Source organism: Paralichthys olivaceus, chromosome 10 (assembly GCF_024713975.1).
Source record: "Paralichthys olivaceus isolate ysfri-2021 chromosome 10, ASM2471397v2, whole genome shotgun sequence".
NCBI classification, from domain to species: Eukaryota; Metazoa; Chordata; class Actinopteri; order Pleuronectiformes; family Paralichthyidae; genus Paralichthys; species Paralichthys olivaceus.
In genome coordinates this window covers 13,637,363-13,665,131 of record NC_091102.1, presented here as the reverse complement: position 1 = coordinate 13,665,131, position 27,769 = coordinate 13,637,363, and the positions used below count along the sequence as shown (strand labels likewise).

The window sequence follows — 27,769 nt, the reverse complement described above, 5'->3', positions numbered from 1 at the left end:
TGTGACACTGACAAGTGGCATTAACCTTGCATTGCTCTGTTACAGAACTATGTATGCAGCAGCAGCAGAGGCTTTGCTACCTGTGTCCTTCAGAAGTACATGACAGGAGACATTAGAAAGGAACAAAGTGCGGATCCCACGCCGGCACCTGCAAAGATGGATGCGACACACTGCAGCAGTACTTCTATGCAATTACACCTATAGGACATTTTAATGGTCACACAATCACACTTTTTGCACGTACTAGTTGCATAAAGCAATCCATTGTAAAATGAAGTCAGTCCTTTTTGCCACAATTGTCCCACTTGAAAAGGTCAGTTTAAACAATAAATGTGGTACAGTTGTGATGAATCAGGCTACGTGTGGCCTGGTTGTGGTAATGTGTGTGATCCATTTCTTTGCCAAACCATGTGTTGAAAACCAGCTATTTGTCAACAGAGGAGCAATGATGGGAGAGGGAGTAAAAGATTACATGCATCATGAGGAGACAGCTACTCCACCGGAATAAGTAACTATGCTGAATTTGCTCTGCGAACACATGGTTGTTCCCTGATGCCAAAAAAGGAGAATCTTTTAAATCCAGTTATGAATCTCGTTTTTTTAATGCTTTGAGCTCAACCCAGATTAGTGACAAGCCATTGTAATGTATGGTGGTTTGTGCTTGGCTCTTAGGAAACACAAGTCATCTGTTGCTTGGTGACGAACATTTCTGGCTACGTAGATGTCGGTTAAGCCGAGTCTCTGGGATTCTTACCCAGTAGAGGTTATGTGATTCTCGACATTTTCTTTATAATGGTTGTACTGTGTATTGCACCCTGAAATTCAGAATTATTTTTGGCATGTCCTGTTCGGTAATAATTCTTGAATGATGACAGGGGGGGTGAAGAAAAGGTCATGACACATTTACTGACAGGGCAGCACTTTGCCCACACACTTGAATAATAATGTCACACGTATCTGTTCATCAGACAAGCAGTGGGCTGTTATTGCACGGCACATGCATTTTTCACTCAGCCGGCAGCATAAAAGATGGAGTTGTGACACAGAATAAGACTTATGGATGTAGATCAGACTAATAAATACCGTCTAGCAGCAGAAAGGAGATGGATGCATTAATTTAATTCACTTACGGTACATAATGCCGGAGAGGCTGTCTGTGCCAAAAGCTGCATCAGTCTACAGCCTCTGAGACAGCGGTTACACAACAAAACATTTACTGTAGGGACCCAGATATTGGATTGTAAATGTCCTGCTCCGCAATTGGATGAAGCTCAAGCTGTGTTTCAGTGAAGTGAATGTGCTACATGAAAAATAAATCTTTCGCATTTTATTTTCTACTAAACTGTATTAATTTGCTAGTAAATCACACCACATTAAATTTAAATTTTACAAGAAATACTTTGGTTGTTCCTTTGCCAGCACTAAAATAGAAGCAACACATAACCCCCAAACATTACTTTCGAGCCAAAATCAGACCTCTGCAGCAAATCCATCCACTAACACATACTGTATGCATCACCCAACACACGCATGACCAGTTGAGCATTTGAAGAGATAAAAGATGACAAAACTGAAGAAAAGACAGTCCCCACCTGTCATCTAATTTTCCAACTGGCTCGTCTCTGCACCAGCATGTCGCAGATCATTTATCTTCACAAAAAAAGAAAGGGTCTTTATGTCAGACACAAAAAGGATTGACCACATGAGAATTTCCAACCAGTTCTATTGTGAAAGTAAAAATACGTATGTAAAACATGGGTAAAATTGAAGTAGTAAAGTGAGGATGCTTTAAAAAATACTGGAAATAGTTTGTATGAAGTCAATTAAATGAATAAAACAAAGTGTAATAAACAGAAAAAAAAACTAAAGAAATCAATATTTTGTGTGATGCCTCCCTGATGGTAGCCCACTTTCTTTGACACAGTAAAATAATATAAATAGAACCGGTCTGTTCCTGGTCTGTTGACTGAATAAACTCCAGGTTGATGTCACATACAGTCACTTGTGCATTATGTAAGACAGTCATACTGTAGGACAGAAGCCCATGGCAAAGCATCTAAGAGCACACGCTGAAGCGAACAAAATGTGCCCACTTATTTTTCCACTGTCCTCCAGGGCTCAATTAACCACATCACTGTGATATAAAAGCCATGTGTGTTTGCCTTGAGCCAACTGAGAAAAACAACAAGTAAAAAACAACAATAGAATCAACACTAACACTACCAGATTCCAAGATACCATAATCACACTTGATCTGCTGCATCCATTTCTACAGAATCAATATACACCTACTACTCATGTGGACTATAAGATTAAACTGGGTAAACTGCTCTGGACGGTCCCTTCATCCTTCATCCCCACAGACTGTGTTTTAGTTCTTTTTAAATGGCAGTCTCAGGTCTATAGAAACACATCTGAAATGTAGCTTTCAACCCACAAAAACAAAAGTATTTGATCCAGTTTAGAACAAATACTTGGTCCAAAGGTCAAAGTTCAAGGTCAATTTCCTCATGAAAGTCATATATCAGCCACACCAAAGGCATTTTCCCTACATCTGGCACAAAACTTGGACTCAAGGATAACCTGATTAGAATTCAGAAGTCAAAGGTCAAGGTCACTGTGACGTGACAAAAACATGTTTTTATTTTCTGTCTTGTGAACACAACATCTCAGGAACACCTTGAGGGAATTTCTTATAATTTAGTACAAACATTCACTTTGACGCAAAGATAAACTGATAAAATTTTAGAAGTCAAAGGTCACTATGACCTCAGGAAACCACTAAATGCGTGGTTATGATTTTCTATGTCTATGGTGATAGAACATGGTAAAAGATCATGCCTAAAGACCTGTGTTGGTCTGGTCTAAAATGTTATTGAAAGCAGTACCAAGAACAGCAAGATAATTTCCTTTAATAATATTCAGCATTTAACAAATTTCAAATGGTTTGTTTGATTGAAACTTTACAGATGATTACAGACAGCAGAATCTCAGCGGCTCATCTGCTCTAGTTTTTCTAACTTGACTACTCTGCACATAATAACTGACATGGGTTTCACCTACATGTGGTATCACCTGAAGGTGCCTGCTTCTACCGATGTTAGGTTGAGCTTCCCAGTCATTAGCCCCTCCACAAAGTTCCCGCTGCCTTGTCAGACAGCCTCCCCTCGCAATTACATCCCCTGCAGAGGAACCAGCCATGAACTCTGATTCAGCAATTAATACTCTGCACCAGCGCCCTGGACGGTGACCCACAATCTACCCCAGCTGCCACCCTGCCGCCTTAGGCATCCGGTTCTGTCTTGAGGGGGACTACAGATACTCTTGGAGTCGGACCAGAACAATAGAAAATGGTTTCCAGGAATAGGGAGAGCATAATTCCCCCCAAAAGGTGCCAAGTGGTTTTTGTGATGGATGATTTATGGCTGCCTTAGGAGAAAAAGGAAAAAGGAGTTAGATCTCACAGTGTTATTATCTGTCACTCTTATTTTTCCGTTTCTTCAATTTAAAGGTGCATTTTGAGTTATTTGCTAAAATGCAATTTTTCATCCTGTGCAGTGGAAAAGTGAAGAAAACATAGGGGGAGGGGATATTTTTCCTAATGCATTTGTCCAGTCATCATATTTCAAACCCATTGACCCCAAAAGAGTAAAATCCATCATAATTTGAAAAGGCATTAACCAGTGACAATTGTGAAGCTTGTGGAAATGGCCATTGTCTTTGTGTAGCTATTTAAAGATGGTAATAGAAAGTTGGGTTTAGAGCCTCTTCACACTCTGCTGAATTTGCAGCGTGCAATGTGCAACCTCCCTTGTTCTGCCTGCTGCACAGAGGAGGTATTTTAAAATGCATAATGTGTCTCATTATGCTGGTCTCCATACAGTTTGTTTTTATTTTTGAATTCTAAATCAGAGCACAGCACTGTACATACATGTATGTCTCCTCTGGGGAAAAACATATTTATGTCTTATTCAAGAGCTCCATGTTAGAGCCTGCTCTCAAATAGGGTTGGGCGGTATGAGCAAAATCTTATATCGCGGTATGAGTAATTTCATATCACGGTAACGGTATATATCACGGTATGGTTTTTGGTATGGCCTCCGTTATCTCCCTCCTTTGGCGAAAGACTCTGCCAAGCTCTTTTGGACGAGAGGAGCTGCTGCAACTTTTGTTTTTGATGCAGCAGGTGCGCCACGCATCTTTTGGCTTTCATAATACTGCTTAGCATGTTTTATCTTTAAGTGGTGGAAGAGGTTACTGGTGTTTCCACCTCCGGCAGCAACAGTCACGCGACACTCTTTGCAGAGTATCACGTTTTGTTCGTTGTCTGATTTTCTAAATCCGAAAAAGTTCCACATAACAGACGTAGCGCCCTTTTTCGGAACGAGTTCCTCCTCCTCTTCGTCATGAGTGGGTCGGGCTGCCTCCGTTCCCTCGTGACGTTCACTCTCCGCCTCCGCCATGATTGTTATCACTCCGGTAAAGCTGTTTCTTCTTCATGTGCTCATGCAACCACGCCAAGCAGTCTGTTGCAGTGCCTGCAGTGCCCCGTGTGTCGAGGCGGTGTAACTACAGTGACTCAGAGAGATGCCGCAGACATCTGCTCTTTCTCCGGTATAAACGGTATTGCACAATCTCTACCGGTAGACATTTTATACCGTCACACGGTATAACACCGTCATACCGCCCAACCCTACTCTCAAACATACCAGACATAATACTTAACAGGAAGGTTAAAGGTAAGTCTGGGGGGGTACACTACTCCTTTAATGGCAAACCGAGATTTCACTTATCACTTTTTTTGTCCCGATAGCTAATAGTTGATGTAACTGATCACAGGAAATCAAAGGAAGCGGGCAAAACCCAACATCCCATCAAACACGTTACTGAAGGATATGTGATAAAAAGTCCTAGAAACTGTCATTACCTCCAACAACAATGTAGGTGGAAGACAGGTACTGTCACAGTCCTGTGTTATTGTACATGCAGGACATCATGGAAGCTAAACAGTAGTTCTTTTATAGAAGACCAGTGTTGGGCAAATTACTGAAAATGAGTTACCAGCATTTGCATTACTTTACTAATAATAGCATATACTATAATTTGTTACCGGCAATAGGAATGTTTGAGTTACCTTTCAATGTTTGCTTCACTTCACATATAGTTGTATCAGTAACATATAGGAAGGGAAAAATAATATTTCTAGGAAATAAATCTTGGATTACTCCAGCCAAAGTGGGTATAATGCTGATTGATTGATTGACTGTATTTGTCGGTCATTCCAGGGAAGACAATAGTAACAAGTATTGTTACTGTTTAAATTTCAGGAAATATAATTAAGTTAAAGTAGTTAGTTATACTACTAGTTACTCCTAAAGCACTGGAACTACAATTATACATTACTTTACCACTCAATCATGCATTAATTTCTCCCAACATTATAAGAATACACTTTGAAGTCAGAAGACCAAAATGCAAATTATAGTTGCTGCTGCTTTAAATTAAAGAATTCTTCTGTATCACTGGAGATATTTATCCTACATCTAGAATTATCAGTCATTTCATTTTCAGAAATGAATAATTTTGGCATTTGTTGTAGAAATCAATAACCTCAGACTGAGGGTTGCCAAATTTAGATATAAAAGAATAATGAGCTGACTTGCAAGGTCATTTGTGGCCTAATGAAATATTATGCCTATCAGAGAACAGACCTTTATACAAAGTCATTAACAGCAATTCTGCTGAATCCAAGGATGACAGTTCAACAACTCTGGTCAAAAAGGTGACATTTGTTCTCATCATTCCATGAAATAAAATCAATCGATATAACTGCTTTGAGCCTATACACTGTGCCACTGTAGAAGCCTGCTCTTCAATATCAACGAATACATCCTTCATACAATGTTTCAACTTATGTTGGATGACTTTTCCATCATAGTTTTATTCAAGTAATTCTCTTTTTTCTGCTCATGGCAAAAGCTTTTCACGTCCCGGCAACTGAAAAGATCCAACTCTTAAAATGTTTTATGTTCTCATGACAAGCATTATAAATATGCAGAGTGTTAGTAGCATGCAATATCTCTCAAGTGGCTTTCATGTCAGACTTATTGTGTTCATAAAGAAGTGACAGTAGAATGTGACAACAGCTGGTAAAGTGACATGAGGATCTCAATGATTGAGAGAGGGAACAGTTCTGAAATGGAGGATAACTTGGAGAGAACATGCTGTTCTTTCTCATTTTCAGTGAGATTATGGATACAACAAAAAACCTTTTCATTCTTAAAACATTTGAGTCCTTTTTTATTACTTTTGATATTTCACTGAAGCAAGTAATGTTTACTTCAAACAAGCTCCACCAGACAAAAGCAAATTGCGGTGAATTACACATTTTCAAAGCTTTTTTTCGCCACTTTATTTACCAAGTCGCAGCAATTTAGGCCTTTGGTAAACTTGAAGAGGAGGAAATATTATTAAGCTTGGCTGATAACTAAATACAGAATACAGTCTGGCATTAATCATTTATTCATGCCCCTATTCCTGGCACACGCATCACATGAGATATTGTGGAAAAACAGTGTATGCACTGAGAGGATGGAGACAAGCACGATGAGTGTGCTTCAGATAGAGTGCATTCTCATAGGAATTGAGCCTGGGGCCACAGTATCCATCAGACCATACATGAATTACTATATACTCTTCATAGCATGTAGCCTACCTCCTAAATAGATCCAAACTTGATCCAATTTGGCTCCATGTCTTGGAAAACTACGGATTTGGAATAGACTGATTCCTTATGAATGAAAGATATATGTGTATGAAGTCCGATTTTAAATGTCTGGAAATTCAAATCTGTGACTTTTGTTTGTGTGTGTGTGTGTGTTATGTGTGTGCATATGCATACATGCCTCAATGCACTTGCTCATTTGATGGAAAGGGCTGGTTGAAAACACTGTGTTCTGTTAGTCCAAACACTGCTTTGATTGTAGTAACATGCCACTCTTTTTTCCACACCTGGCTGATCAAATTAACTTGTCACTCTCCTGCTTGCCTGGCGAGAACAGCGCTCGCTAACTAGGGAGGACATCATGAAGCAGATCTGAGAGTGTTGCCTCCCAGCCAGGGCCCACATCAAGAAATGTAGGTTCTGGACCATCAGTTTGCATTGATGCATGTAGGAGCCTCCTCTGACAGTTAGTCCCTTTGGCTCTGACCCTCAGCTCCTTTGTGATGCAGCACTGAGGGCGCGTATGAGCGCGTGCGACATTGTGTGCGTGCATTTGTGCATGCATGCATGCAGGGAGGGATGGCGAGTATTGCTATTTATGGGATATTACACATAGAAAATGCAAGCCTTAACTGGAGCACGAAAAAACATACACCCTCTGCAATTGTGCTCCAGTAAGAGAGCCGTCTTAAATTCTTTATTAAGATAAAACCCTGATCTTGTGTGATGCAACAGTGACTACACTCCTCCTGACTAACCATGTTTTAAGGATGGAGTAAAGTAAGTCAGAATCACTATAAAAACAGAGACAAAGTTATATTACTGAATAGGCGAGGCTTTGCTAAATAATTGCAATGATACCTTGAGATTGAAATACCTTTCATCTGATCATCAAGATTTACAGGAGCAAAGTTTGATTTCAGTCAAATACGATCGCTGCTAATGTATCAGATAAAAATCATAAAAAATCAACTTTGGTGAGCTTTGATAAGTGAATTTCTATAGTTGCCCAACATCAAACCGTCTTTACAGTGATGAGCTGTGACGGGCCAAAGAAGAGAAAAGTCCCAATTGGAGGACACGCATATTAGCAGTGTTGCACCATTCACTTTAATGTAACAACTTCTGCTAAATGCCCATTAGCAAGCTCAGTAGTTTTACTTTCCCTCATCAATCACTTTGTATTGAATGAAATGATGTACAATGGTGAACAAAATGCCAGAGGAAGGTAAATACAACAGGGACTGACCAGTGACAGCTCGGGAGCTCTGGTTTGACAGTTAGTCTTTAGCTCACCATCTACAGTATTTCTAAAACTACAGTTCTTGAGGAACGTCACCGAGCTTCTGGACCTAATTTGTCTGGAAAAGCAATTGTCACTTGATGGAATCTTGAATCCATCAAGTGTACTCATGTCCGTGCACATCAAACATTAGATATCTTCTTAAACATATCAACTTCAGCTCCATATGGATGTAAAAATAAAAGCTCCCGTGTGTTTGAATGTTTCATACACAAACCGTCACAGACCACAGTCTTTCATGTAATGAATTATGTGTGAGAACCAAGGGCTTCTGATGTTGTTTGATTTGTCCTAGCTGGGGGTAAATTAAGACATTAAAGTCCCTATTTTTCCTTATTGCAGAAATAAAGCGATTAGATGGGTCTGTGTGAAAAAGGCGTTGGAGCCATAATATCTTCAGATGCCGACTGGCAGATTTGTTGACGTTTTTCAAGGTGACATCAAGAATATGTTTTGCCCTAACGCTTTGATACAGATTTGAAGAATCCTGTTAACACCGAGGGGAAATGTAGGATGAACCAAAAAACGACTAAAAGAAAGCCCCCTTTGATGTGGTTAATCTGTGAATGATTGTCTTCCATCATACAGAAATAATGAGCATCAGTATGTGTCATTGGGCTGCCTTATGTTTGCACAAGGATGTTTTTTTTACAGTATTACCATGAAGGACTTTAACGGGAAATGAGAGGCACTCATCTGAATGTTCATGATTTACGGCTGCACTCAACACTATGTCTGATGTATTTCTCCTGATTTGAGCTCTTATGCAAATGTGATGGAAATGTTTTAAGACTGAACCAAAACAAAACTGTGACAATGTCATTCAGGCACATTTCAAGATTTGACAATCCAGTGATGTCACTTTCACTAATTGCAGATGTTATGATCACTCTAGAGAAACTGCAGATCATTTTCCAACCTTACAGCTACAACATGGCACATTTCCAATGATGTTAAGTGGACTAAAAATGACACAGACCTCTTCTGCCTTGTTGGTTGTCAACTTCTCCAATGCCAATCCTCATTTTCTCTTTTCCAGGCACAATTTTCCAAGAAGAGACAAAGCATGGGTTTCCACTTTCCTGGAAAATACAGAGGAGATCAGCTTGGTTATTCGCTGTGGTCACAGAGCAAGTTGTTTAAACATGTAAACAACAATGACAATGCCATTTTGTTATTTGCAATATAGGATATCCTGTTAAAGAGGAAAATCCAAATGTTCAGCATTAATATAATTATATCCACAAAAGAAAAGAGGCAACACAACCAGAAACACAAATGTATTGAGTATAAACATAATATTTATGCATATACGACTCAATCTGGCTGTTATGATCAAACAGCTTGTATGTTCCACTCCATACATCCAATCCTTCATTTCATTTGACAAGTCAGCCACTTAAAGACCAAACAACAGCCTTTCAGCAGCTATTATCAAAATACATGTTAACTGCTCTGCTTGGTTCCTTATAAAGTGAGACAATCGTCCAGAAATCCACGTCTGTAAAGGCGTTGTATTTTTAAAAAGCCTGTAGTTGTGTTTTCACAATGGCGCAGAATGGCAATAGCTTTGCCTCTGGCTCCAGCTGTTACTGCAAGTATAGAGAGTAATTTGTTGTATGGCTGAGACGGATCATGCACTGCGTGTGTGATGTATATCATGCATCTCATTAACGATAAAAGAAAGCAGTGGTGTAATAGCCAGTGTCCCACAGAGCTGTCCCCCGGAGTCACTTAAACTATCGCTGTGTGACAGCATACGCCTTTCTGCTCCGTCCTGTTTATTATAATATTATCCCTCCACTTGAGCCTTTAAATCCATTCACATAAGTGGGTATTTGTACAGTTAGCCACAAGGTGCAATAAGTGAGGACTACACATCTGTGTTTGTTCGGTGTATGATCCTTTAAGTTCTGCAATGAGGGTAATGTTTACGACAAAATGATTTATATTAAATACAGCAGGCTCTTTTTCCTTCTCCAACAATAATCACACAGCACTGCTGAACACAAATCTGTTTACCTTTCATGTACACACACAAACACACGCACGCACACAAACTCTGAGACCATGACAGCGCTAACAAAGCCAAACAGTTGCATTGCTTTAAATTGAAATTGAGAATCTAAAACGGCTGATTCAGAAGGGAAACTGTGTGGCACTGAGTGGGGACCTTTATTAACATTTGTTTTGGTTCTAAATAACTGCAGTGACACATTCAATATTCTAAACCTGCTCTTTGCTTAAATGTCAACTTCAAATACTTGTACACGCTACACTTCTTCAGCAGAACAGACATAAGCAGCATGGCATGTTTCATGCCATCCCCTGAACTCAGCTTTCATACAACCTTTAGCAGCTACAATGGCTGTAAGCCGCTTTCATGGTGTCTGTGTCAGTCAGACTGTGTGGGACAGACGAACACTTATAAGGACATCAGTTTCCAGGGCTTAAGCTTCACTAAGAGATTTCCTTTAGCCTCTTTTATCTCACCTCTCTTTGTCCTCCTGGAGACTTACCCGGGCTGAGCTATTTGCTGTCATGGTTGTCGGTGCTGGGACATCTAAATCTCACAGTGTTGTGTCACACATTCTGAACTATGCACTTGCAAGATACCCCTGTGAATGTACATGTTTTAGTGGTGAATTTAGATGTTCTCTGAGGGGGTATCTGACTGCAAATGAAAATCTCACATTAGCAAAAAGAAGAGTGTGTCTATTAACAGCGTAACTGCCTTTAGTGTTTCATCATTTCAATGAATATCCACGGTGTAAAATATTGCAGCGTCGAGTTTAAAAATAATCAAAAATTAACATAAATTGTCGAAAAAAAAAAGTCAAGACAATCTTAGTGTAGCTGTAGAATGCAGAATGCATATAAAGCAGAAAGATTAACTAAAAGTTACGCCCCCCCCATGTGCAGGATAAAACAGAAGGCATTTGATGTACCTCTGATACTGATTCGAATCGCTGGTGAACTGTTGCTATGGTTGCTCACACCACATGTAGTGCTGGTAAAATGATTCATTTTGTTCAGCTCTGAGGGATTTAATTACCGCAAAGCCTTTTGACGGCACCAGCCTCCAACAGGCCACAATTAACACTGAGTACATCAATTTCTGAAATCAAAGAGTCTGCATTGTAGTTCAGGACATTCAAGTTCACAAAGAGATTCTGAAAGAAACGTGTCGAGAAAAGTCTCAGTCGAAGTTGCTTCATGCTGCTCTCATGCATCCATACTCTCTGCTCTCAGTCAGGTGAGTTTTTCATATTATAACTAACTTCTTGAAAGTCACAACCAAACAAAATTGACAAATGACAACCTGTGATGACACAAATGAGTTCAACCAACTTCCACATGTATTAGAACACATTATAGGATTGGTATTCAAGGTCGGAGAAAATAAAGACTCCAAACAACCATCAAATTGACTTAATTTGCTTTTTTTCTGTGTGTTAAACACGAGAAAACAACTATCTATATATTTCCATATACAGACACAGGGAAACATAAGGAGTGTTCTCAAGCTGTGTCCACACTCTACATTTTCTTTCTTTTTTGGTCTTGCTGCCATTTCACGCTGGGCGGATCGTGTACAGTCAACTTGTGTGAGCTCCTTTACAAGAAATGGCTAAGTGAGGTTGAGTGCTGCTGGGAGGCACAGCTAGAATACAGAAACACCGAGGTGCCATAGCTACAAGCCTTAGAGCTGGGTGTTAATTTTAGGCCTGTTTGAAGTAAAGCAAATCTATAAAATACATAACGCAGATAATATAAGAAAATACAGTTTATACGAGAGGATCAATTTATAAAAGGGAATGATCAATATGGCTAAATGATAAAATAGTGTATTGGGGCCATTTAGGAAAGTACATTATTGAGAAAAACTTAATAAAGTCATAAATCTGCAATGGATGACCTTTTCATATTAGTATATGTTACAAACACTTTCAACCCACTATCTGTTTGACTTTAAATGCAGAACACAAGTGATATAGTGAAGGATTGTTGGGGAGACGAGGGTTCTGGCAGTCGATGTATAGGGGAATAGAGGGAATGGTGCAGGTCAGAGCCAAAGAAGGCTGAGTTATGAGCACGGCTGGTTGATTGGCCAGCAGGCAGGAGAATGAACTTTGAAAGGCTCCACTTGGAAAAACAGAGAATGACAAGGCAGAAGGTTGAGAGAAGCTGGAGAGAGGAGCTGGTGAGGTGCACTGAGTGGTGAGCGTGGCAGGAGCAGAGTCAAGCAGGCAAACATGAGGTGATCCTGCTCAAAGAAATCAAACGGTGACACAAAGATAATTCCAAAGCCCATTGAAGTTGCCTGTAAAGCTGCTTTCACACGTACAGAGATCCTGCTGCGTTTCTCCAGAGGACTTGTATGTGAACACAAATGTCCAAGTGAGAGCCTCCGGAGTTTCAGTGGACCTTCTCCACCTGGCCCACATAGTTAAAAGTCAGCAGAAGTCTTGCAACTTTAAATCTGAACAGCTGAATATAAAAAAGGAATGGAAAAGAACTTTGCAAACTTATCTTATAGTCAACTACTGCTATATCTGCATGTAGCTACTGATCTTTTTGTTATCGTTAAATACGCTTCAGTCAAATAGAAGCTCCCACTGACTCCTAAACGTAAGGCAGCGATATGACATTCAATATCATTGATTATTTGTGAAAGTGAACAGAATACTGAGGAGATGTAAATAAAAACGTTGTATACAATCTGATTTTCAACTGAAAAGTCTGCCTCAGGCTTTGTTTTGTTTAGCTGCTTTTTATTACAAAGTATTCATTATACAAATGGAATTTCTCCCACAGGGCATAGTTCTAAATAAATACTTGTGAATTATATCATAAATGATGACAGGAATGTATTACTTTTGTACTTTACTCAAAAATTAAACACACAAATGTAATGACCTAAATAGACTTGAGTAGATGTGTGTTGTAAATACAATGTTAAGCATTGTAAGAGACACTTGCTTCATGGAGCAGTTGACATCATTGAAGAACCTGCAGTGACTGAAGACTGTGAGGAGAGATATTCAGAGAGTCCCCAAAGGAGCGTTTTCTCCACGTTTTCTTTCTAATTATTTCCCTCAGTGAACAAGTAAATAACTGTATCTAGTTCACGACTTGCGGAGAAGCAGCACACAGTTCCCAGCTCCCTTCCTGAGTCATGTGCACTGAAATGTTTTACAGACTATCTGCTATCTTTAAATCAGTGACGGTCCAGAATCAACATTATATCAGCATCAGTTTTATTTCTGTATTCTCCTGGACGCACTTTCACCCCCCCCCACATTCCCCCGTCATCATGCCTGATTAAAACTCTCACTGTGGATGCAGAAGCCATCATTCATGTCATTGCCGAGGACAATCCTGTGATTTCCCTGTGGTGCCTGCAGCCGGGGGACAATGCTCTACTTAACAATTTCTCAGATGGATACATTTATCTGTGTGAAAAGTGAAATAGCTCCACAAAGCTGAGAAACTGATTTGGTGCCTGGCAGAACTGACACACCTGCCAGATAAGATATCACGACTGCATGAAATTAGAATTTAACCCGTACCAGAGTGTTTCCCTGGTCTGCTCTACAACATCGACGCAAACAAATTGATCATGAAAATGTCAGTAACATTCAGCCTGCAGGCTCATTAAAATTGAATTTTTTTATTTTTTTATTTTTTTAACATAAAGCGTATAAGAGCTATCAAATCCTGCAAGGAGAGCTGTGGAATTAATTAGCTCTGTGCTTGTCAATGTAATGTAATGACTGTATATCTCTGTCCTCACAAACAGGCAGTAAGAGGATTGGAATGAGATTCACAGAACACGTTCCTTTGGCTAACCATACGTGTCCCTGTGGAGAGGAAGTCCCACCCCTTTCCAATGTAAACAGATACCCGCTAAGAAAAAGGCTGGATTAACATTTTACTAATGCCAAGTGCGATGTTCAGAGTGACTGAAGTTAGGATCCCACAGGAAATGTTTTGCCTCGCACTGCAGCTCGTTGGAAACTTTCGTTCTTTTCAGCTTTTTTTTTTTTATCTAGTGTAAGTCTTTTTACAGTAGAAGATAAAGCAGCCATACATCAACCTAATGAATGGACCTTTATCATTGTCCAAATAATAAGAACAGTATGTTTGGGCAGCCAGATCCACACTTAAACAAAGCAATATAGAAGTTTGTCCACTTCCTCCCACTATCCAGAAATGAAACCAAATTTTTCCCAGATATGCACGTTGACACTATTCAGCCAGAGTCTAGAGTCAGCTTGAGTCTAAATAAACGTAGCAACAGTGACGCATTTTCACACAAACAAATATTAATGTTGATTTAGCCTAATTTCCTGCTGAGGATTATCAAAGTGATTATTTATCATGTAATAAATAAGTCATTCATTGTCAAAATCTGTAATGAAGAGTACAAACAATTGGCTTATCTCCAAAAGTCCAATTCTTCTAATTAATATCTTAGACTGAATGTAAAATATTCTAATGTTAGACATCCTTGTACCCAACTGTTTGTTGGTTATTTTTTATATATTTTCTCTTTTATTTTATTTCTAACAATAACATGTTTTGGTTCATATTTAATGACACAGCACAAGAATGTCTTTTTTTTATGTAAGAAAATGATTTCACCTAAATGACTTCAGCCCTTATCACCACATCATAAATAAACGAGTAACATGGCACCACAGCCTCATCATGCATCTCTAAGTAGATTTAAATAGTGTATATCACCAGCTTCTGATTTTTCTTCCATTATGTCTTCAGTTGAAACAAATATACATTTTTCAGTGAACGGAGCTCAGGCAGAGCTTTCATAAGAAGCCATGGCACAGCAAATGGGTTACATCACGCAATAAACCGTGTCTTGTGTCTGAAGCTTCTTCACAGCCACGTCAATCCTTTTTCAAACAGCACCTCACAACCCGAGCTCCTTGCCTGCTGTAATCAGCACAGCCAGTAATGGAGAAGGCATGCCTACAAATCAAATGCATTCTGACAGCTTCTCACCTTTCAGAGCACGGAGCAGTTATGATTCAATATGCTTTCATTTTATCCTCTTACAAATCAATGGCTTTCCTCTGTGACGAAAACATTTGTCTCATTTATTTTCTTCATGACACAAAAATCAAGTCCTGTGCTCAGCTGATTGAAACGCAGTATTTATAGTACAGTGCTCGCCTCAAGTCAGCAGTGTGCAGGAAGTTTAATGTCAGGCGTAATGAGATCAAATTAATGTTGGAAACTCATTTAAACAGCAGTGGAAGTTGTTTTTGAACTAACAGAGAGTTGTTTAAGACTTGATTGCACACAACAGTGCAGGTAATAACTTTGGACCAACTTTGATTTAACTACAATTTTGGCTTTGGGGTGATCAGGGTATAGGTGCTGCATGTCATCGTGTTCTGTTTGGCTTGGGTTTGGGATATGGCAAAAAATCTTGTTGCTTAAACATGTGCTTTAATCCAAATATTGTATGCTCAGCTCAAGCCCCACATTGTGATTTCCAAAAAAAGACCAGGAATCGAGCCAGGAGAAGAAAATCTGCACAAACTGCAGAGCCTCTCACGTGGAAATGTGCATTCACATGCATCCCCACATCAACATGTTATCACCAAAAACAGATGCATCTGTGTGAATATCTAACACAGATTTGAAACTGATGCAAATGCTCAGACAGGATCAGATCCTGGTAATTTCATTTGAGATGCATTCCTCAACGTTTAATATAATTAAAATGTATTTTCTCTAGATGATTTATTGTTCAAAGCTCCCTACAATTTAAACATCACTAACCCAAACCTGACACATATGGTCTGAAAAAATAAAATAAACATATAGTCATCCAAACAAATAATACATTTTTAGTCGTAATGGAGTAATGGATCCAAACACAGTCTCAGTGCAGCAGAAGGACAAACTCAGAATGAACCCTGTGACCATGACAGAAATGTTGTCATTCTCAGTCCTGTAGATTAGAGTAAAAGCTCCCACTGCCCTTTCCTTGAAAATCCTGCAGCATAATTTCCTTTGCTTGAGGTCTGTTATTGAGCATCAGCGTGTGAAGAATATACAGCATGAACTGTGTATATATCGTCATCCTAATATATAGTCCCCCTTCAGTAAAGGGAGACCGTAATGTGTTTGCCACCGGGAGAAAAGGGCACCTTACTTGAATCGACACAGTAGAAGAAGCTTATTACAACCTGTAGTCAGGTTTTATTGTTGAGCGACCTTTAGCAACCGTAGTGATTATGTTAGTGGCTTAGTGGAAGTGAGGTGATGAAGAATAAAGAGTTAAGAAACTGTGTGTTGCAGGGAAATGGTGGTGGACAGATTGCTAACAAAACACGGGACTTTTACTCTGGAGACTGCTGTTTGCTTCCTGTTTGAAACTGATAATCACTATTGCACAATGTAAACTGCATCTTAATTATTGTAAGAAGGATGAGTTAAGGTCCAGTATGCCTGCCTCCACAGGGGTGTTTTCAAGAGAGGCTCTTAAGGCTTATTCATGCTCAACGTTAAATACATCCATTAGAAACAGATAACCTTTTGTTGGTACTCTCCATTAATTTCATCTCATTTTGTGTGTGTCTTCTGAAAGCTTATGTTATGGACAAAACAGACAGAGTGGAGCAGTACTAATGGAAACCATGGGGGGCAGTGTGGCTAATATTTCAAGAGAAAAGACCGTAGTTGTTGCTCAGGTGAGACTTTGCAGGTCGATATATCGGGATATATATGAATTTACTTCACCTGGTCACAGGGCAGGTTAATTATCTCAACCCACTCCCCCATCACAATGTTTGACATCATCAGAAATGCTCTCAACTCTGCACTGCCCTCTAGAGGATGTAATGCTTAACAAAGATGCCAACATAAAGGACTTATGGAAGTATGTGGACAGTACCAACCTTTTTATTTACTGACGTTTGAGTTTGTTGCACAAAAGGTACGTTAGTTTTGTAATCTGGCCTCATATCAAAACAAGGAGCAGCTCAAAGATCCCTGCAGAAATACTGCATAGAAGTAGTGGCTCAAATTGAGAACTTTCAAACAATGCATGCTGTCTCTTATACACCCTGGCAGATCTACTTGCAGGGCACATCGTGATGGCTTATTTGTACAGGATACATTGACAAATTTGTGCATCCCAATTAATGCCTCCGATTTTTGTGACTCAGCAATCTGTGCCCTATTTGATATTCTGCTGCATGTTTATACAACTCTGATTAATCATGTTTTTATGCAACTAATTTGCATCGGCAGTTTAGCGCTAATGCAGGAAGTGGTGTGATTTTCAAGAGCAGCAAAAGAGTGTGGAGCTCAGGCTGGATGGCTGTGTGCAGCGACAACAGTGGCCCAGTTTCATATCCTGTCTCATGGCGGACATGAACAAGAATATTTTTTATCCTGATAATTACATTTTTCTAAAGTATCAGTTTATCAATCTTTGTAATTTGTTAAATACTGAGTAACTGCACTCACATAAAAGCAGTGTAAGGTCTTCACCCAACTATATACTGTAGATGATTTGTTGTTGTGCAAATACAAGTGAATTGAATTATATAAGTAATCATGTACTTGTTTTAGAAAAGTATTGCAATACCCTGCCATTACAATACACCATTTTACTTCAGTAAGTACTTCAAGAATGACAGTGTTTTTTCAACAAGTTGTGTGAGATTGTGCAGCACTCTGCTTCCACTCCCTTCAGACACAGTGGCCGTGTCAACTGTTTTTAGCTTTCATGGTGACAACAAGAGGAGAGACAGTTGCTTATACAAGCGCTCATGCCACGTCCAAGGCCTGTCGAAGCAAAGAGAAATCTGGCATCATGTCACTTCCAAATCCAACACTCGGGGTGTGTCTGTCCATCTTTCAAAGATGTGTGAATCCTACACAGAATAAGGGCAACTTGGAAAAGCATCTTGCTGGCCGAGGTGCTGCCAACGACAGGTTAGTGAATATCATAGTTAAACGAGTGACATTTTTTCACTGGGCAGTTAAGGACAAAGACTCCTAAATTACTTTTCTCAGTATACCCTTACTTAAGTTAACCAGACAGGACCACAGACCATCATCCTTCTAAAATACACCTGTGAAACACTTTGGCCTTGGTACCACTACTTGAAGGACTACTTCAGTTCTGTACCTGACTCCACAAAACCTTGAAAAGTCAAATACCTATACTATATCTACAACCCAAATGTGTTGTTCATTTTCAGTGCTAAATATAACCAGTCTGTGCAGCGCCAAACACTGATCTGAACGAGCTCTGAGTCACAAAGAGGAAGAGCCAACAACAGCAGACATGTGGTGAACACCCCCCTGAATGTAGATGTTCCTGAATGAACATACAGGGTCCACAATGAGGATTTTAGCATTTATTCAGACCCAGAATGCACCGTTTGGTCACTAACATTGCAGGCGTATTTGATTTGGGTCTGTTATAGTGATCACTATGCTATAGTCAAGTTAAACTACTGCTGACCATGTCTTTCATGAGTAGTAATGTATCTTCATCATCAATATTTAATATGGATCATCATGTGACTTTTGTTTTTAGTGTGTAATGTTTTCATCTTTAAAATTGAGAAAAATGACTAACTTGCAGTATTAAATATAAATATAAATTAATAAGTTGTCCTTATTTCCAACTCTTGAAGGTGCAGCGTGTAAGAGTTAGGAGAAAAAAGGAGAAAAAACTAAATACCGTTTTTATGACAACTGAAGGCTTTTACAGGTTCTCTGTCCAGTTTGGAAATGCAGTGACCTTGAACAAAGAACCTCACACACTGCCAAGTTCAGGGCTGTTAAATCAGCTGCTCTGGTTACATTTGTCCCAGCAGTCATTCATTAATTTAAGAATCCTGCATTTCAGGTTTTTACATAAATTGACTGCATCTAATTGTCCGCTTTCATTACATTTAAAAAGAAAAGAAAAACCCAATGGAATCTGTTGTGAGTCCTGGGGTAGTAGGTGATGTTTGTCAAATCCTTGTGTCACCTGGCAACACACCAGCAGCTGTAGGTCTTCCTGTGATGTTCATCAGTCTGATTAACAGCAGTGTGCTCGAAATGTCTCTAAGCTATTTGATAATAGACCTCTTGCATGAGCAGCTGCCAGCATGTGGGTTCTTACTCATCCAAGATTCCATCCATCCCACTACCGGTGATCTGAGTTACGCCACGTTTAGTTTAATAGACTTTAAGCTGGTGCAGCACATAATTGCTGGGGCACTTGCTAACATGCAACATACACGTGACAATCTGAGTGATTCATCTGAGCAGTTTACAAAAATCCTTTTGTCACAGAAATAAATACATTTCCTTTTCATCCACAGCGTCACTCAGTCACCTGAATGCATTAGGGTGCATTAGTGAAGCGCCGATAGAGCGTGAACTGCAACAGGGTTGCGGCTGCAGCTGAGGTTACAACCACAGTCGCTGGGGCTGTCACCTAAATCCATGGAATAAAATGGGTAACTAGGTTCATTGAACTGTCTACCTTTTATTGTGAAACATCAATTCAAGTGGTTTAAAGGCCCACAAGAATGAAACCTCATGACCATTACAGTGTGTGTGTGTAACTCTCGGTCTTTGGCACAATCACTGCAGTGAGGCCCATGATGGAAGTCTTGTCTTTCACCTCACATTCACACTGATTACACGTCAGTCGTTGCCATCAGAGTCACAGGTTTAAATGCCAGTATCGCTAATTGGTTGGTGCTCTGAACAAGGTTTTTGGTGTACCTTATATGGTATGTGGTCTATTGAAATGTAGACAGCCCTAACAGCATGTATGGCTTATTTTTTGAGTGGGCATAGCAACTACTCCGGGGCAAATCTTTGAGATTAAGTCCTAAACATCAAATGGCTAGTTTTTTTTCCCCTCGTCCATTCAAAGGTTAGTAACATAGCATCATAAAGTACTAAAACACTTTAAAATACAGTGATAGGTGGCAAAAATTAATGGATGTGTGTAATTCCAGTAAATAGTGGATCTGATCATTTTCTGAGAATTAAAAAAAAAAATTCAGCATCGAAAAAAATACACAAATATTGCAAAATTGCCCATGTGGGACCGACATATTTATGAGTGGGAATCACTGGATATGCGTTACCCTGTAAATCAGTTGTAGAGAAGCAGGTCGGTCAATAGTAAGAGGGTGCTGCTTCCTTGTGATGTGCTCAAGAACAGAATTGTCCTGAATTGCTAGTCAAGGCAGGAGCTTCCTAGCAACCGTTACGTCTGTGCTGCTGCTGCTGCTGCACGTTAATGCAGCACTGCGGACCAATACCTTTTCTTACCCATAAGGTTGGATCATGTCAGGATCAGTGTTTGGATGTTTCTTACTGAAACATTGATACTGACTAAAACACGTACCACAATTAATGTTTAGCAGCAGTCTACTGCCATTTTTGACATAAAATGTCTATGGTGTTCATTCAAGTATTAACATTTTTTTTGCATTTCTACTTATTATGGGGAGGTGGATACAATTTGGGCTAGTGCGGCAAGCTTACCATCATTCTCATATAAGTTTTCAAGTTTAACTATTCCTCCAGAATTGTGAGGACTCCCCCGTGACTGACAAGGAAAAAGACCAGGGGATAAGTGAAGTTGCTTTGTAGTATAATGGAGGTTTTAAAATGTAAAATCGCTCCGTGATACATTCGCTGCTCACCATAAAACAATACTCCTCGGAGTGGCCATGGCTACCAGCTACCAGCCCGATACATGTACACTGTAATTTTCTCCAGTCGTTATGCCGACATCACGATGCAGTAAGTGCTGGACTGAACACCACACTTCAGTCACCATTACACAACCATCAGCCTCTCTGTCAATCTTCCAACCACATTTTCTCGTGTTTACATGATTTAATAAATTATCTGAGACAATATGGTGCAGTGGTAACAACAACAGACCAGGTTCAATTACCGCTTGTTTATCATAATTAAAGGCTGTGGTCTGAACGTGTCTCTAACTATAATGAATGAGCCGTGCTCAGGGCAGGATGTTGGTCAGCAAATGAACATCCAGCTTCCCTGTCCATAATGTCTCCCATTAATCTTTGTCAGCTCTGGACTCAGTCTTTAATGAAGGGGTCATTTTCAAGGCCACGTTCTTGCAGACAAATCCTATCCACTTCCATGACTTTTTTAGAGATGTGTGGTTCAAGCAGCTAAACAACAACAACAACATGCCAATTATACACAGAGTTACACTAAATCAAAGTCATTCAGTACTGCAGACATACAAGACTAAAACAATGGAGGAGAGGGACAATAGACAATTGGACAATGGTCACTGGGGTTTTACCAGTTCAATAAATTTAAGGATAAAAAAACCCTACATTTAATATATATAGGTGGAACAATGCAATGTTTAGCTTTGGATTAATAGTGTCTTACAATTGGACATTGCTTGATATGAATATAAGGTATAGATCTACAGCATAAATAACATCAACCCAAATCTCTGTATCTAACACACTTTGATAACTTCGTAGTAATATTAACTGCTACATCACATGCATACATCCATGTTACATACAAACACACAAACACATTTTGGTTTTACAGTCACAGCCAGCACAAAGAATACATTGCTATAGGTGCACCACTGACACCAGAACTTTACTGGAAGCAGCTTTCCACATACTGTATCCTTAAACTGCAAAATCCAAATACAGAAGTCTGAATAAAAATAAGCAGAAATAGGAATGTCTCTGTGTTTGGTATTGATTTTTTTTTGTAATATTCAGCAGCATGGCACCTCCATTTCCTAGATAATGTCAAAATAACAATAGAGGCATATAAGGCAGGAATATGTACATCCATCTTCCCAAGGCAGTTTGGGTTAGTAGGTGGACTTAATACATATATGCCCCTGTACAGTATTGATATGGCACGAATCAATTCACATTATTATATACTGCCAAAGTTCCACCAAAGTAAATACTTCAGAGTTAATACTCCTCGCCACAAGCTTTTTGTTTTAACTTTGAAGCCGATAAACTAATGTATGATTTTCCACAGTTTCATAACCTCTGATGATATTTTCTGATTTAGTGTTGATTTAGTCTGCAGACTGATTTGCTTCACTGTCCATTCTTAGAAACAATTTCAAGCCTTCATTCAACTTTTATTTGTCAAATAGTGAGTTTAATATTTTGGTCAAGGCTAAAATATATCTCAAAAAACAACTGCGACATGGATTGATCATTGTAGCAGCATTCATCACCAGCACCTATAGTGCTAAGCTTTGTCACTATGATTTTTTTAGTGCCAATCGTGGCTTTGTGGTGCTTCAATGATACCTCACAGAGCAGTGTCACTGCAGTTAGTGTACTTTACCTTTAAAAAACAGGGTTTGAGCAGAACAGGATTTGCTTTGCTCTTTTCTTAAATTGCCAATATTCCTTTAAATAAAGTGACACTGACTGTATTGTTCTTACATATAGATAAAATGATCAGTTTGCTCAAGGGTTAATTCTGATGAGACCCATTTTAAAGATAGTCTGTCTCTTTGAGACACTTCTCAAACTGACAAAGATGCATGTTTATAACAGTGTAAACACATTGATACATTTGTTTTTGAGGAAATATCTGGGTCAAGTAGGATGAAATATTAGAAATATAAATAACATAAACAACAACGTGCAGTTGCCACTAGAATTAAAGGCCAGACTCTGGTTTCATGCAGCAGAAAGATGATGAGCATCAGGATGGTGGTGCCCCAGGATACATGATTGTGTCATTGAATTCGACAGTCAATAGCTTTTTTGTAGGTCATGTTCAGACATTATTCCTGATGTCCTCCTTCTCCATAAAGAAATGGGAACAATGACGTGTTTTTCTGTCTGCGCTGTTGATGATAGAATTCAAGTCCAAGGACATTTTATTTCATCACAGTGATTTATTTAAAACATTTTGGATACTTTTGATAACCTTGCGGCAATGAAGCAGAATGTTAATTTGTTTTTTGGGGCATATGCATGATTAGAAAACATTTGAAAATGTATTATCATTAGCTTTTACTGTTTTTAAATGTACTGAGCACTAATCATAAAGCAGAAAGTGTGCCCATGTAACAAATGGTTGACTAGAGAACAATGATCCTGTGAAGGTGAAGAGAACGATAAAGTGAACTGACATAAAAATCAGCAAAGTGCTTCTTTGATGGTCTTTAATTATTAAGGCAATATTGAAATAATAATGCAGCTTAAAAGACATTTCAATTGTATAAGTTATTTACATTTCTCTACATGTAATGCTTTAATTATATACATTTTAACAGTAATATAATTTTATTTAAAAAAAAAAGGTTTTATATAGTGTAAAATATACGTAGGTTGCCTGTAGCAGAGTATATAATAAGTTAGGTAATTTATATCAAATACAGTGCATTGTGTAAAAAATATAATTCTCACTGTACTGTTTATTAGTCACTTTGTTATTTGAGACAAACATTTATAAAATATTCTGTTAACTAATTCAGTTCTAGTTAAGGTGCCAAACAACATAATGAGGGTTACAGTACAAAATTCAGAAATATAATTTAATTTTTTTGGTTCACAATTTGTTCTCTTCATTAGTATAGCTAATATGAAAAATACATTGGTATTGCAAGAGTAATATTGACAATCTTAAGAGCTTTGCTTATTTCGACTTTGATCAATTTGTGGTTTTTCATCAGGACACACAGGAAAAGGTAATGTTGACTTAACTCAGTTACAAACTACCAGTGTTAAACATAAAAATACCATAAACCAGGAGAAGAAGCAAATGGGCATCTGGAGATGGGTTGTACGATACATAATTTAATGTACCTACAGTTATAACTGTGATGAACTGATATTTTGTTGACTGACTGTTCAGCCCTATTATAAACATTTTGATGGTGTTTGAGGACAGTAAAAGCTGTGAACTTCACTTGACAGCCCTTCTTTATTTTTCTGTGCAGAGTGAAAAGCGAAATTGCCCTACGGTCATTACAAGAGAAGTGGTGGTTATAAAGTTGTTGTTCCTGTGGAGTTTCAAATGACGGTACTGTAAAATTGTATGGCCAGGCTAAAGAGCAGACATATTTCCTTTACATATAATAAAAACAAGACTTGCCAACTAAGTTATGGATATTGAATGAACAACACCAGCAATGGAATATAAAAGGCATTTTGCAGGAAATATGTATATACCACTATAATACTATTATATAATCATGTATAGATAAAGATCAATAAAAGGAATAAGAACAGTACGTTTTGATCAAGACATCTCCCTTTAAAGGATTTTCCAATACATTTGAACATTTCAGTCAAATCAACCAACCTATGGGTTTGTATTTTCAGTCTGGTTGAGTCGGGATGCTTGTGCATCATTATCATAGTTAAACCAAATTCACTCTGCAGGAACATGACTGGGCTTTGTTGTTGTTCAATGTAACAGACCCATTTTCTGTAATTTTCCATCCAATCTCAATGTAATTTCCCCAGTGGGCTCAAATAACCTGCAGTTCAACCAACATTGTCTAAAGCTGAGTTGTTTTTTTCCAATTTTGCCTCTGACTGGACTCAACTTTCATATAAAATGAACACCATAAAAATGTTCCTTTAAAGTTTCTAGTGGTGAATTTGCAGATTAATACCCCTCAATCTCACCCTCCCCTTACAAATAGGAAAGAGAACCTGTGGCAGCCTTCAGTTGTCATAAAAAACAAAAGTGTTTAGTTTGTCCATATTGGAGGGAGGACTGTAATAAAAACATGTCAGCTGGGGTAAAGAAAACTAAAATTCATACAATTTTGATGAAACACACTGACAACGTCACCAGAATTATTTTAAATTAAATTTCTGCCAATATATCCCTGTCACCTTTCACACTGGACCTTTAAGTAGAAAGTTTCAATTAACACTAATGTTGGTAGATAGCTCATTATAGTTAATATTCAAGATTTTATACTTTTAATTGCAGATTTTCATGTATGAAAGGCAGTTTATAAATAAGAGTCAACTTTACCAAAGTCACAGTTTTAACTTCCAGATGGCAGATCACCACAGTAACTCCAACTGTTGAGGACGCTCATAATGAAAAATGTGACTACTTCATCACCGAGTTGTTTGTAATGTGAGCCACATGCATGCTACCATCTCTCATTAGGAGACTGAGCTGTCTAATGGGTGGCCATTTGTCGAGAGATGCTTGATGGAACCTAATGGGCATTGGATGTGAATTAATAAATAATGCCTCACGGTACAAGTGTGGACAATTAATAGTGCTTAACGAGAAAGAAGATGGATGACTAGGGGGGACGGTGATGGACTTGAGTTTAACAAGGTTGAGTGTTCAGGGCAGCTCTTCTATCGCCCTGCTGGGAGAGACGCATAACTTAAAGAGGGTGAGAAGTTAGGGACAGAAAGCTTTTAATCATGGGAGGCGGGGATGGGGGGGGGGGGGGCTTGCTGAAAGGAAAATAACAACTCATTATTCTTGTACGATAATTACATCATGACCAACAGCTGTACTCCCTGCTCCTGCTCCTTCCATATGCAGAGATAATAAAGGTTGAATGGTAAGTGTATCATGTGGATTATGTTGGATTCTGTCTCTTGAACTATACTTTGCTCTGGTCTACTGTATCACATTTATATTAGACAGTGGATATTGGTCACGGTCGCCTGCAACTTGAACATACAGTAAAGTAGAAGAAAGTTTGAAAAGTTATTGTGGCCATTAATATTCGTATAGGAGAACAAACTGCTTTAACAAAACGTGGAGCCCGTTCTGATTTTGATGATTCAGCGCTGGGCTCGTCTCTATCAGATAAGAAGACAGAATAATATTGATGGGTCTTGTCCTTGCTCAGGCTGATGCTGTAAAGTTTGCAGAGATTCAAGGCCGCAGTGTTCCCCAGGGTTTCCCCCCCTTGCAGAGTGACAGCAAACAACTGCAGGTGAATAAACCTTATGAGGAGCAGAATAGAATTGGTAATAAAAACTAAACAAGGAATGTGGCTGTTAGATTGAAAGCAATGAATTTTTGTTAAAAACATGTCCTGATGTTATCCAGGAACAGTGGCTGAACCTGTGATTGGATTATTGATTTATTTGATGATTAAAAACACATATAAACACTAGAATGCAGTGATTATATGCACCAAAATATATAAGTAAAGCCAGATGGCGTATCATATGTTTAAGCATACATTACGGGGTACTGAGCAGGTGTTTGCAATGATTATATTGGTTTGAATTATGACAGTCAGATTGGATAGCATTTTGTCAATCATAACTGTGAATGTGTTTACATCATCTTTACACAAAACCTGCAATAGACTGTGAAAGCTTCTTTTGCCCATGCGCTGCAGGGACTGGCTTCTGAAGCCCTGTGAGCGTAAACAAGGACTCACTGGTAAAGATGATAGAGCACTGATGAAAGGATTTTCCCTGAAAACTAAATTTGCATTTCTCAACAATTCACCAATTACCCCACTTTCTCTGTGATGCTTAAGCAAATATCGTGACAACAGAATTAATTTCCCTGTATCTAGTGCAGCACTTAAAACTGCTAGCTCTTCAGCACCCACTATCTTTTAGCTAGTGGCTATGTGTAGCAGAGAATCCAATATGTCTTCCAATAAGTTCCACTGAAAAGCCATTAGACTCACAGTGCTTCTTCCATCGAAAACCCTAATGGCCTTCTGCTTGGGACAGATGCTCCACAAATTGCTTCCTCTAAATGATTAATGAGTGAAGATTTGTAAGAAGGGCGGCCAAACTGTGTGAACTATACGTGTGTGAACACGAGCATGTCAATGGTTGACAGGAGTTTAAAAAAGCCAGAGAAGTTAAAGGAACTTCTGACCAAAACTACTCTTGTTGATCCACATTCAAAGCCTGTTGCCTATCGCCTTTTGTTCACAGTAACGGACTTGGGGAGAACTTGTAAGAGCTAATAAAATGCAGCTTTATTTATTCTGGTGTCTCTTGAAATCTGGAAACCGCTAATTGTGAGTGCGTTTGTCCCAGGTCTAGTTGAACACTTCTTCTCTCTCTCTCCCTCGCAATGACACACACACACACAGATCGATAACCCTCTATAGATTTTCCCCTTTCTCTGTGTGTCTCTCTCACACACACACACACACACACACACACACACACACACACACACACACACACACACACACACACACACACACACACACACACACACACACACACACACACACACACACAGACAGAGTCTTAAAAAGTATAAAAAAATAACTTTTTAATGATCCAAACATGGATACAAAGACCTATTGGATACAATAACCAAATTATATAAACAGCATTTGTATAGGTACGATTCTATCCTAAGATTTTTGATCCATGTAAACAGTTGTTCATTATTTCCCTGATCACTATGAGGGGTTTCCATTGTATTATCAAATAAAGTCAGCCACCTTGAAAAAAGAAAATGATCAAAGACACGGAAAGACATCATTTACCATGGTATTTACTTGCCTACTAAGAATACAGTCATAAGGGACATTACAAATTATCTAGTTCAGATATTTCCAACTTCACTAAGACAAAAACAAGGCACAAAATGATACTTAAAGGTACAGTGTGTAGAATTTTGTGATATCTAATGTTGAAATTACATGTTGCAGCTGAACACCTTTCACCTCACCCTCTCCTTCAAAACATGAAAAAGAACCTGTGGTAACA

At 38.8% G+C, this 27,769-nt stretch overlaps 1 long non-coding RNA gene across 4 annotated transcripts in view; it reads right to left on the bottom strand.

Annotated features, from left to right (window-relative positions):
- Positions 1-27,769, bottom strand: part of LOC109631214 (uncharacterized) — a 110,061-nt gene that overhangs the window by 49,686 nt on the left and 32,606 nt on the right. For 3 of the 4 annotated variants that reach the window (XR_011244424.1, XR_011244421.1, XR_011244423.1), the window contains one exon: positions 9,007-9,109. This is a non-coding gene — a long non-coding RNA (uncharacterized lncRNA). Of the gene's footprint in view, positions 1-3,343; positions 3,430-9,006; positions 9,110-27,769 lie in introns of those variants that run through there. The other variant, XR_011244422.1, reaches the window with a different exon arrangement.